The following is a 13,362-nucleotide window of genomic DNA, read 5'->3' on the forward strand; positions in this document are numbered from 1 at the left end:
AAAGGGAAGGCAAACTTCTGGACTCATTCTATGAAGTCAGCATTACTTTGATTCCTAAACCAGACAGAGACCCAGCAAAAAAAGAGAACTACAGGCCAATATCCCTGATGAATATGGATGCAAAAATCTCAATAAGACACTAGCAAATCAAATACAACAGCATATAAAAAGAATTATTCACCATGAACAAGTGGGATTCATTCCTGGGCTGCATGGCTCGTTCAACATTCACAATTCAATCAATGTGATACATCACATCAATAATAGAAAAGAATCATATGATCCTGTCAATCGATGCAGAAAAAGCATTTGACAAAATTCAGCATCCTTTCTTAATAAAAACCCTCGAGAAAGTTGGGATAGAAGGAACATACTTAAACATCATAAAAGCCATTTATGAAAAGCCCACGGCTAACATCATCCTCAGTGGGGAAAAACTGAGAGCTTTTTCCCTGAGATCAGGAACACGACAGGGATGTCCACTCTCACCGCTGTTGTTTGACATAGTGTTGGAAGTGCTAGCATCAGCAATCCGACAACAAAAGGAAATCAAAGGCATCAAAATTGGCAAAGATGATGTCAAGCTTTCACTTTTTGCAGATGACATGATATTATACATGGAAAATCCGATAGACTCCACTGAAAGTCTACTAGAACTGATACATGAATTCAGCAAAGTCGCAGGATACAAAATCCATGTACAGAAATCGGTTGCATTCTTATACACTAATAATGAAGCAACAGAAAGACAAATAAAGAAACTGATTCCATTCACACTTGCACCAAGAAGCATAAAATACCTAGGAATAAAACCTAACTAACCTATGTGTTGAAAACTATAGAAAGCTTATGAAAGAAACTGAAGGAGACACAAAGAAATGAAAAAACATTCGGTGCTCATGGATTGGAAGAATAAATATTGTTCAAATGTCAAGGGTACCCAAAGCAATCTACACATTCAATGCATTCCCAATCAAAATTACACCAGCATTCTTCCCAAAGTTAGAACAAGCAATCCTAAAATTTGTATGGAACCACAAGAGACCTCGAATAGCCAAAGTAATAATTAAGAAGACCAAAGTGGGAGGCATCACAATCCCAGACTTTAGCCCCTACTACAAAGCTGTAATCATCAAGACAGTTTGGTATTGGCACAAAAACAGACACATAGACCAGCGAAATAGAATAGGGAACCCAGAACTGGGCACACGAATGTATGGCCAACTCATCTTTGACAAAGCAGGAAAGAATATCCAATGGAAGAAAGTCTCTTTAACAAATGGTGCTGGGAGGGAAGCTTGGGTGGCTCAGTCAGTTAAGCATCCGACTTAGGCTCAGGTCATGATCTCACGTTTCATAAGTTCAAGCCCCGCATCAGGCTCTGTTCTGACAGCGCAGAGCCTTGCACCTGCTTTGGATTCTGTGTCTCCCCCTCTCTCTCTGCCACTCCCCTGCTCATGCTCTGTCTCTCTCTCTCAAAAGTAAATAAATATTAAAAAAATAAAAAAAAATAAAAAAAATGGTGCTGGGAGAACTGGACAGCAACATGCAGAAGGTTGAAACTAGACCACTTTCTTACACCACATACAAAAATAAACTCAAAATGGATGAAAGACCTGAACGGAGACAGGAAACCATCAAAACCCTAGAGGAGAAAGCAGGCAACAATCTTTTTGACCTCAGCCACAACACTTTCTTACTTTACACATCATCAAAGGCAAGGAAATTAAGAGCCAAAATGAACTATTGGACCTCATGAAGATAAAAAGCTTCTGCACTGCAAAGGAAACAATCAACAAAACTAAAAGGCAACCGATGGAATGGGAAAAGATATCTGCAAATGACATATTGGATAAAGGGCTAGTATCCAAAATCTACAAAGAACTCACCATACCCCACACCTGAAAAACAAATAATCCAGTGAAGAAATGGGCAGAAGACATGAATAGAAACTTTTCCAAAGAAGACATCCAAATGGCCAATAGACACATGAAGCAATGCTCAATGTTACTCCTCAGCAGGGAAATACAAATCAAAGCCACACTGAGATACCACCTCACACAGGTCAGAAAGACTAAAATGAACAAATCAGGCAACTATAGATGCTGGAGAGGATGTGGAGAAATGGGAACCATCTTGCACTGTTGTTGGGAACGCAAACTGGTGCAGCCGCTCTGGAAAACAGTGTGGAGGTTCTTCAAAAAATTAAAAACATAACTACCTTATGACCTAGCAGTAGCACTGCTCGGAATTTACCCAAGGGATATATGAGTGCTGATGCATAGGGGTACATGTACCCCAATGTTTATAGAAGCACTTTCAACAATAGCCAAATTATGGAAAGAGCCCAAATGTCCATCAACTGATGAATGGATAAAGAAGATGCGGTTTATATATACAATGGAATACTACTTGGCAATGAGAAAGAAGGAAATCATGCCATTTGTAGCAATGTGGATGGAACTAGAGGGCATTATGCTAAGTGAAATAAGTCATACAAAGACAGATACCATATGTTTTCACTCATATGTGGATCGTGATAAACTTAGCTAAAGACCATGGGGGAAGGTAAGGAGGAAAAAAAGTTACAAACAGGGAGGAAGGGAGACAAACCATAAGAGTCTCTTAAATATAGAGAACAAAATGAGGGTTAAGGGGGGTAGTGGAGAGGGGAATGAGGATGATGGGCATTGAGGAGGGCACTTGTTGGGATGAGCACTGGGTGTTGTATGAAAGCCAATCTGACAATTAATTATATTAAATAAATAAAAATAAAAAATAAATACACAATTAATTAATTTTTAAAACCATGCAAAAAAAAGACTTTGAAATGAAAATATAATAAAATACAGATGGCCACTACATTATGATCAAAGAGTCAATCCAGCAAGGAAATATGACATTTATACATATACACACCCATCAAAGAAGCACCAAAATACATAAAACAAATATTAACAGACCTAAATTGGGAAACTGACAGTAGTATATAGTAGGGGATTTTCACACCCCATGGATAGGTCATCCAGACAGAAAATCCATAAGGTAACATCAGCCTTAAATAACACATTATACCTGATGGACTTAATATATATATATACAAAACATTCCATAAAAAAGCAGAATATACATTCTTATCAAATGGACACAGAATATTCTCCAGAATTGATCACATATTAAACCACAAAACTAGTCTCACTAATTCAAGAAAACTGAAATCTTATCAACCTTTTTTTCTAACACAATGATATAAAACTAAAGTCAATTACTAGAAACTAGAAAACTACAAATATGTGGAGATTAAACATGTTACTGATCAGCAACTAGTTCAGAGAAGAAATCAGGGGAGAAATTTAAAAAAATGCAAACAATTATGATACACCAAAATCTATGATATACAGCAAAAGTGGTTTTAAAGGGAAGGTTTTTTTTTTGTTTTGTTTTGTTTTTTTTTTAGCAATTTAGCCCTATCTCAAGAAACAAGAGATGAATCAAATAAACAATCTAATTTTACAACTAAAAGAACTTGAAAAGTATAAACATAGACCAAAGTTACCAGAAAAGAAATAATAAGGATTATAATGGAAATAAATTAGGGACTAAAAAAACAATAGAAAAGATCAATGAAACTAAGAGCTAGTCCTTTGACACAATAAACAAAACTGATAAAACTTTAGCTAGACTCACCAAGAAAAAGAGAGAGAGGGTGCAGATAGAATCGCAAATGAAAGATGAGAATTTACAACTAATACCACAGAAATACAAAGGATCATGAGACCACTATTAAAATTATACATCAACAAACTGAACAACTTAGAAGTAAGTTCCTAGAAATTTATAATCTTCCAAGAGTGAAACATGAAGAAATAGGCAATTCTGAATAGACCAATTATTAGTAAAGGGAATGTAACAGTAATAAAAAACCGCCCAAAAAACAAAACTCTAGGAGTAGACAGCTTCACTGGTGAATACTAACAAACTATCAAAGAAGAATTAATACTTAACCTTCTCAAACTCCTTCAAAAAAAAATGAAGAGGAGGAAACAATTCCAAACTCAGTTAAAAAGGCTAGCATTACTCTGTATCAAAACCAGACAATCACACCACAAAAAATAAAATTACAGGCCAGTATCCCTGATAAATACAGATGTAAAAATACTCAACAAAATATTAACAAACCAGGGGCACCTGGGTGGCTCAGTCAGTTAAGTGTCCAACTTTGGCTCAGGTCATGATCTCACAGTTCATGAATTTGAGCCCCACATTGGGCTCTGTGCTGACAGCTCAGAACCTGGAGCCTGCTTTGGATTCTGTGTCTCTTTCTCTCTCTGCCCCTGCCCAACTTGTGCTCTGTCTCTCTCTCCTTCAAAAATAAATAAAAGTAAAAATTTAAATTGTGCATTAAATACTGTTATCCCTTCTTTAAAAAAAACATATATTAACAAATCAAATTCAATAATATATTAAAAGGATCAAATACCATGATCAAGTGGGATTTATTCCAGGGATGCAAGGATGGCTCAACATCTGCAAATCAATATGATATAGCATTAACAAAATAAAAGATAAAAATGATATGATCATCCCAACAGATGCAGAAAAAGCATCTGACAAAATTTAGCATCCATTTGTGATAAAAATTCTCAACAAAGTAAAAACAGAGGAAACATACCTTAACATAATAAAGTCCATTTATGACTAACCCACAGCTAAAATCATATTAATGGTGAAAAGCTGAAAGCTAAGATCAGGAACAAAACAAGGCTGTCCACTAGCCCCACTTTTATTCAGCATAGTCTTGCAATTCTTAGCCACAGCAATCAGACAAGAAAAAGAAATAAAAGGTATCCAAATTTGAAAGAAAGAAGTAAAACTGTTTGCCATATATAAAAAATCCTAAAGACTCTACTAAAACAGAATAAAGGAATTCAATAAAGTTGCAGGATACAAAATTAATATACACAAATATATGAATTTATATACATTGACAATAAACAATAAGAGAAAAATTATGAAAATAATCCCATTTACAGCTGCACCAGAAAAAAATAATAAGATACCTAGGAATAAATTTAACCATGGAGGTCAAAGACCTGCATACTGAACTCTATAATACATTGTTGGAAAAAAAATGGAGAAGACACAGATAAATGGAACGATTATTCCATGCTCATGGATTGTTAGAATTAAGAGTTAAAATGTCCATTTTACCAAAAGCAATCTACAGATTCAAAGTAATCCCTATCAAAATTCCAATGACATTTTTTTTAATAAAACTAGAATAATTCTAAAATTTATATGGAACCACAAAGACCTTGAATAGCCAAAACAATCTTGAGAAAGAAGAACAAAGCTAACAGGTAACATGCTCTCTGATTTCAAAGTATACTTCCAAGCTATAATAATCAGAACAGTATGGTATTGGCATAAAAACAAAAAAATAAATCAATGGAAAATAATAGCAAGCTCCTTAATAAATCCATGCATACATGGCAATTAACTTATAACAAAGGAGGTAAGAATATACAATGTCAAAAGGACAGTCTCTTCAGCAAATGACGTTGAGAAAACTGAACAGCTACACGCAAAAAAAATGCAATTGGATCACTATCTTACCCCATATGCAAAACAAACTCAAAATGGATGAAAGATTTGAATGTAAGACCTGCCTGAAACCATAAAACTCCTAGGACAAAACAGGCAATAAGGCTCCTTCACAATGGTCCTACCAATATTTTTTTTGGATCTGACTCCAAAGGCCAACTGGATGTCTTCTTTGGAGAAATGTCTGTTCATGTATTCTGCACATTGTTTACTTGGGTTATTTGTTGTTTGGTTGTTGAGTTTTGTAAGTTCTTTATATATTTTGTATGCTAGCTCTTTATTGGGTATGATGTCATTTGCAAGTATCTTCTGTAAAGTAACATACCAAGAATGAACTTGTAAAATATGTAAACTACGGATCTGGACATTCTGATGTGTTAATGGAGGTTGATCAGTTGTAATGATCTGATGAGTAGTAGTATGAGTATCAGTGAAACACAACATTAAACAAAAATAAGATACCTCAATACATACACTAGAATGACTGAGAAGGGACACTGCACAGGAAAGTTAACAAAGGCATGAAACTGATATCCCTACCAAGGCGTTCTTGCAAGAATGGACCCTGGCTAGCATATGAAAACTTGGATCTCAGGAGATTCCTACCCTTCTCCAACCGATAGGTGGCACTCACTGAACCTAAATCGTTTCGGCCCAAACAACGTGGTTTATGTTTGAAGGGGTTCAGAACAAAATATTCTCTGGGGGTTCTCTCCAAAATATTCCCCTTTTGGAGAGGGGTTCTCTCCAAAATATTCTGCTTTGGTATATTTATTATTTTGAATGAGGGAATTTGAGTAACAACAGATGCAAGAAGGGCTTTCTGACCTCCTCCCTTTATATCTAAAAACAGTCATAAAACTTTATATGAAAGTCTGATGAGTGGATTAAGAAGATATGGTATAAACATACAATGGAATATTACTCAGCCATCAAAAGAATGAAATCTTGCCATCTGCAACAACGTGGATGGAGTTAGAGTGTATTATACTCAGTGAAATACATCAGTCAGAGAAAAATACTGTATGATTTCACTCATATGTGGAATTTAAGAAGTAAAACAAATACACATAGAGGAAGGGAGAAAAATGGGAAACAAACCAAAAGAGAGACTCTTAACTACAGAGGACAAACTGAGGGTTGATGAAGGGGAGGTGGGTGAGGAATAGGTTAAATGGGTGATGGACATTAGGAGGGCACTTGTTTTGAGCACTGGGTGTTATACTTAAATGATGAATTACTAATTTCTACTCCTGAAACCAATACTACATTATATATGTTAACTAAAATTTAAATAAAAATTTGGGGAAAAAATCTGAGAAACTGGAAAAAAAACAAAGAGAACAGAACAAAAAACCAATTTCACATGAAGAAAGCACCCTCTCTGTACCAGAAAAAAAAGAACATTTGCATGACCAGAACACTGAAGTTCACTCTGAAAAGGACCTGTACAAAAAACCCTACTAAGATAACCTTTATCTTCCATTACTTCCCCCTATATATTTCTTACTTTCCCACAATTGACTATCTCTAGCCCAAATCCTTTTGTCTTATCACATTTCCACATATTTATCATTTCTTTGTTAAAAAAGTATATAACCTCTGAGTCCAAACTGATGCTTTAGGTCTTCATTTTCCTTATGAAGACCCCCATATGCATGTAAAAATGTTAAATAAAATTTGCATGCTTTTCTTCTGTTAGTCTGTCTTACATCAGTTTAATTCTCAGGCCTAGCCAAGGACTCTGACTGCAGAAGGAAGTCTTTTCTCTCCGACATGCTGAATACCTGCTTTCCTTCTGGGAGCCTGGAATTTTGGTACATGCAAGGCAAAGGGTACCTATATGATTGCTGTACAATCAAAAACTTGGGGGCTGAGTCTCTGATGGGCTTATATGGGCAGAAACATCACATGTGTCACGTCATTCTTGCTGCTAAGGGAAGAGTGAGCTACATGTATCCCCTCAGGGGGGAGAGTGAGCATAAAGAAAACTGCACATTCCTCTAGACTCCACCTGTGTCTTTTTCATTATGACCCAGCTGTATATCCTTCCTACATCACTGCAATAAATCTTAGCCATGAATATGACTATATGATTAGTACTGTGAGTACTTCTAGCAAGTCTTTAAATATAGAGGTAGTCTTGGGGACCTCAAACTCAGGTACAAGAGAACTCTATGGGGTGATGGCAGTGTACCATGTTTTGATATATATTTGTCAAGACAGACCGGATAGTACACTTAATATCTGAGCATTTCACCATATGTAAATTATAGTTCAATAAAATAAAAATGATTAAGAAGGCTAAAAAATCTATAAATGCCAAGTTACAACAGGCAAGTATTACAAGCAAGGAGCAGGCACAGTAGAAATCAGGCCAAAAGGCAAAGAAAAATTTATATTGCTGAAGTCTACAATTTATGAGAAAGAAACAATAATTTTATCTCTGCTCTGAGTAATACATAAAACCCAACTACAAGAAATGCCAAGGAATAAACACAGGCACACTAATGACAGGATAACTTAATAAAACAGTCCAAGAAAAGGCAAGTAGACAAAAAATAAGTGAGGGTATATAAGCCTTAGTAAATAAATCAGAAACTATTTAAACAGTGATTGAAGGAAACAAAGATAACAGGGCACCTGGGTGGCTCAGTGGGTTGAGCTTCCAACTTCTGCTCAGGTCACCATCTTGCCGTTGGTGAGTCTGAGCCCTGCATTGGGCTCTGTGCTGACAGCTCAGAGCCTGGAACCTGCTTCAGATTCTTTGTCTCCCTCTCTCTGGCCCTCCTCCACTGATGCTCTGTCTCTCTGTGTCTCAAAAATAGATATAAAAAAAATTTTTTTTAAAGACAACATAAATGCTCATGTTAATAAAAAAATAGGTAAATTGAAAAAAACTACAATATTAAAATGGAAAATAGGAGGCTAAAGAAAATAACAAAAATAAGGAAAATTATGGGGTTAAAAAACTGAAGAACTTCAGAATTTAAAAAAAATCAAAATTGGTTCTATGGGGAAAAGGAAAGGAAAAACAACTAGCTAACCTGTTCAAGAAAAGGAGAAAAAAATACTATAAAAAGACAAGGAGGAAAACACATTTAAACAGAGGATTTTTTTTAAATCATAAGAGATTACATGTATAACATTATGCAAATACATTTTAAAATCTATTTGAATGGAAAATTTCCTAGAAAAATACAATATACCAAAATTTATCCTTTTGGAGATATAAAACAGTCCAATTTTCATCAAAGAAACACAAATAGTATCAGAGAAATGCTCCATCATAGCATAGGGAAATTCTGTCAAACCTTCAAATATCATACAATTCCAATACTACTTAAAATTTCAAGAGCATATAAAGTAAATGACCAAATTATTTTTAGAAAGCAAACCTATCAAAGACTACTTCCCAAAAAACCCCACTAATTCCACGCACATATCAATGCAAAAATTCTGAATAGAATACTACCAAGCATAATTACATTAAAAAAAATTAACACTCTAAGCAGGTGGCATTTATTCCAGGAACAGAAGGGTGGTTCAATATTAGAAAATCTATCATGTAATTCACCATATTAATATATCTCAGGGGGGGAAAAATCTTACAATCACCTCCTTGAAAAGGCCTCTGACAAAATTTAACTTCTGTTCCTGATTAAAACCACTAAAAACGAATAGGAATTCATGAATATGTTCTAACACAGTAAAATGTACACACAAAGAATGATGGCCAGTGTACTCACTACGGTTTCACAATGTATTAAGGATATTAGACAATGAAATCAGACAAGAGAAAACAAGAGTAAAACTATCAAGCAGATATAATTGCTTGACCTAAAAGAATCAGAGTGAAAAGCAAAAAATTAAATCTTCTTAAATTTTAATAGTATATAAAATTTTACTTAATTTGTAGTAATATATAAAATTAATGTAAAAACCAGTAACTTTCACATACACAGTTCTTATAAACAGAAAACTTATTACAAGGCATAAAAGAAGAGAACATTCCAGTTTATAATGGTAACAAAAAGACAAAATACTTAGAAACAAATATAACAACAGATGTGCGATTTTAAATGAGGAAAACTTTAAAGCCCTCTTGTAAAACTCAGAAATTGATTTGAACAGTTGGAAAAATATTCCTTGTTCTTAAATAGAATGATATAAAATAAATATATCATTCTTCTCCCAAGTCAGTATGTATTTAATGTTGTCTCACTGAAAATAATAACCAGTAAGTTTCTTTTTCATTCTAAAGTTTATGTGGAAAGGTAAGAAAAAACAGCTAGGAAAACACTGAAAAATAAGATTAATGAGGTGAAGTTTAGCTCTACCAGATGTTAAAACATTCTATAAAGTCTACTTAAAAATGGGTGGTACTAGTAAAATAATTGAAAGTCAGAAAAATGGAACAGAATAGAAAGTCAAGAAATAAACCAAAACACATACAGAAATTCAGGATATGCTGTAAGTGACAATGAATTCACTGGGCAAAAGATGTATTTTTAATAAATGTTGCTAGAACAAAATAATACTCATTTGGAAAAGGTAAAATGTGGAAATGGGAAAAGTCTCCATGAAATCAAAATCCACTAGCAATACAAGTTTCATATTATAATATATATATAAAAAAAGTAAGTGTTGTGCAGTAAATAGTAACGTGAGCCAAGTTAAAAGACAAATGACAAACTGAGGAAACTAGCAATGCATATGACAGGCAAAGGGCTCATCTCTCTAAAATATAGAGTTCTTCAAATGGAAGGGGGGAAATAAGCACCACAAAAATGGGGGGGGGGGGAGAAACAACCCTGTGTGGTATTGGTGAAGAGATAAAAACTATGATCAACGACACAGAATAGGATCCAGAAATAGATTCACATAAATATGGTCAATTATTTCCCACAAATTACCAAAGGAATTCAATGGGTAAAGAAAAGACTTCAAACAATGGTGCTGGGACAACTGAATATGTGAATGGGAAAAAAAAAATGAGCACTGACCTTACCTCAAAAATGAACCCCAAATATATGACAGATCTAAATTAAAAGTCTAAAAATATAAAACTTTCAAAGGAAACAGAAGAAAATCCCATTAACCTGGTATATGAAGATTTCTTACTTAGGACACCCAAACTATGAGGCACAAAAGAAAATGTAACTGGATGTAAGCAATATAAAAAACTTTTACTCTTCAAAAGACATTGCTGAAAAAAACCAAAAAGCCAGCCAGAAAAAGGAAATATTCGTAATACATGTATCTGATAAAGATCTTCTAGGGGCGCCTGGGTGGCGCAGTCGGTTAAGCGTCCGACTTCAGCCAGGTCACGATCTCGCGGTCCGTGAGTTCGAGCCCCGCGTCGGGCTCTGGGCTGATGGCTCGGAGCCTGGAGCCTGTTTCCGATTCTGTGTCTCCCTCTCTCTCTGCCCCTCCCCCGTTCATGCTCTGTCTCTCTCTGTACCAAAAATAAATAAACGTTGAAAAAAAAAAATTTAAAAAAAAAAAAAAAAAAAAAAGATCTTCTATCTAGAATACATAAAAAATTCATATAAAATTTTAGGAACAGAAAACAGATCAGTACTCTAGTTATGGGAGGATGTGACCAAGGGGTACTGGGGAAAAGAGCCAGACACAAATGTACAGCCCACATGATTCCGTTAAGACGGTACCCAGAATAGGCAAAATCCTATCAAGGGTTAGGGTGAGCAGGGTGAGTGGTGGTTGAAAACAAAGGGGCAGGAGGATATTCTCTGTTGTGATACAAATAGTCTGTGTCTTCACAGAGGTATGCATTTTTCAAAACCGATCAAATTGTCACTCAAAATCTGGGCATTCCATCTTATGTAAATTATACTTCAAGCGAAACACATTTTAAAGATCATTGTAGCTCCTACTCATTGAACACAAAGGGTAAAAAACCAAAAAGCAAAAAACCAATCTTTAGCTTTAAGAATGTGACAAGACACCTTCGACAGCCCTATAGTAGGGATAGTGTAATTTTCTTTTGGGTCTCAAACAACATGAAGCCTGGTGCACTGTGCATTATTTATATAAAGATTGCAATTCTCAATAAAAGACTAACCTCACTCAAAATGGCATGGCAGGTGTTCTGTTTATATGGCAATGGCATAACATCAACTTATAATTCATACAACCTTCTAACTCTGCAATAGTGCCATTCTTCAATTTTTCATTAGGAGGGAGGGCTTCACCTCAGGGTAAATATTACTCCTCACTGATTGATAAAAGACACTCAATATATGTCTGCTACATTAATAATAAAGGAGTTTATGCCAATCAAAGTCTTAAAGAGAAAAAAAAAAAACTACAGAAACAAAGTTCCTAAAGCAAAACCATAGCAAAACAAAGATTCATACCAAAAAAAAAAAAAAAAAATGATCATTCACCAGAATACTGGAAATAGTAAGATAAAATGAAAACAGAATGATTGCATAAATAATGGCAATCCCTTCAGTGAAATTTTATTTCATCTGTTTTAAAGAGGATAAATTTCATGAGAGGATAATATATCGTGAAAGGGGGAAAGATGAAAAACATTCTATGTGATATAAATGCTTTTTTAAAAAAAACATATGTTAGTTTATGTATAAAGAAGAAAAATGACAGAATAAACAAATGTGTTGACAGTACTTGTCTCTCAGGTGGTGGAATATAGGAGATTTACACATTCTATAATTTGTTATGCCTTTAAGATTTGAATTCTACACAATTCACCTGTACTATTGTTCTAATTGCTTCTTCAGATGTTGGGGGTAAAAATCTGTGAAGAAAGAACTACCTGATGTACTAGCTGACCCAAGAACTTTTTTCTCTTGCTCTTATAGTGAATAATATTTTGATATATTAACCATAACTTTGCACTTTAGTACAATCTTAGTATTGAAGTACTACATTCCCAATTTTTTTTTTTTTTTTTTTTTTTTTTGTCTCAAAGAAGAGTGAGGAACACCTAAGCCTAAAAGGACAAAGTCTAATTTTTACCATTTATCCTTTCTAGGGTAACTCATGTGATTTGGAATTATACACAAAGAGGGAGTACAAAGCTTCTTAAAAACCTGTCATTCCACCTCCTTCACTACCTCCAAGACAGATTTGGGAGAACCTTCAGGAAGAAGAGTCTAAAAGAGCCTGGCCAGCAATCAGTTCACCCACAATATCCTGGCCCTAAATACTAATTTCACTACCACTCTTGTCCTCTCCAAAGCTGGATGTAACACTGGGGTGGGAGGGAAAAGAAGAGGACGTAGAAGAGGCACAAACCTAGTATGTCTGAAAAGTTTTAGGGCAGTCTATTGTGTGGGTTCCAAAAACACAATTAAATGGAGTTACTGAAAATTAAGCTATTACATTGCTTACAGTGCTGATTTCTTAAAATGAGATTTTTAGTCACTATACTTACTTCATTTACTTTTCTTAAAAGTACTTAGCTGTTCTTTTTTTTTTTTATATATAATGTTTTTAAATTTATTTTTGAGACAGAGAGAGACAGAGCATGAGCAGGGGAGGGGCAAGAGAGAGGGAGACACAGAATCCGAAGCAGGCTCCAGACTCTGAGCTGTCAGCACAGAGCCCAACGTGGGGCTTGAACTCACAGACGGAGAGATCATGAACTGAGCCAAAGTTGGACACTCAACTGAGTGAGCCACCCAAGCGCCCCATGAGTTGTTCTGAGTGAAATATAGCAGCTTTCTTAACTCTGCTAATACAGAGGCATCTTTCCTTTTAAATCTTCTG

General features: G+C 35.0%; 1 long non-coding RNA gene across 2 annotated transcripts in view; it reads right to left on the reverse strand.

The window, feature by feature from the left end:
* The window catches only part of LOC147573072 (uncharacterized), a 70,727-nt gene that overhangs the window by 54,635 nt on the left and 2,730 nt on the right, over window positions 1-13,362 (reverse strand). The window contains exon 1 of one of the 2 annotated variants that reach the window (XR_015245687.1): window positions 8,248-8,315. The exons of the other annotated variant lie outside the window; for it this stretch is intronic. This is a non-coding gene — a long non-coding RNA (uncharacterized LOC147573072). Of the gene's footprint in view, window positions 1-8,247; window positions 8,316-13,362 lie in introns of those variants that run through there. 2 annotated transcript variants of the gene reach the window in all.

The sequence above is a fragment of the Puma concolor genome, chromosome E3, assembly GCF_028749965.1.
Source record: "Puma concolor isolate L17-30 chromosome E3, mPumCon1.1.hap2, whole genome shotgun sequence".
Lineage (NCBI taxonomy): Eukaryota > Metazoa > Chordata > Mammalia > Carnivora > Felidae > Puma > Puma concolor.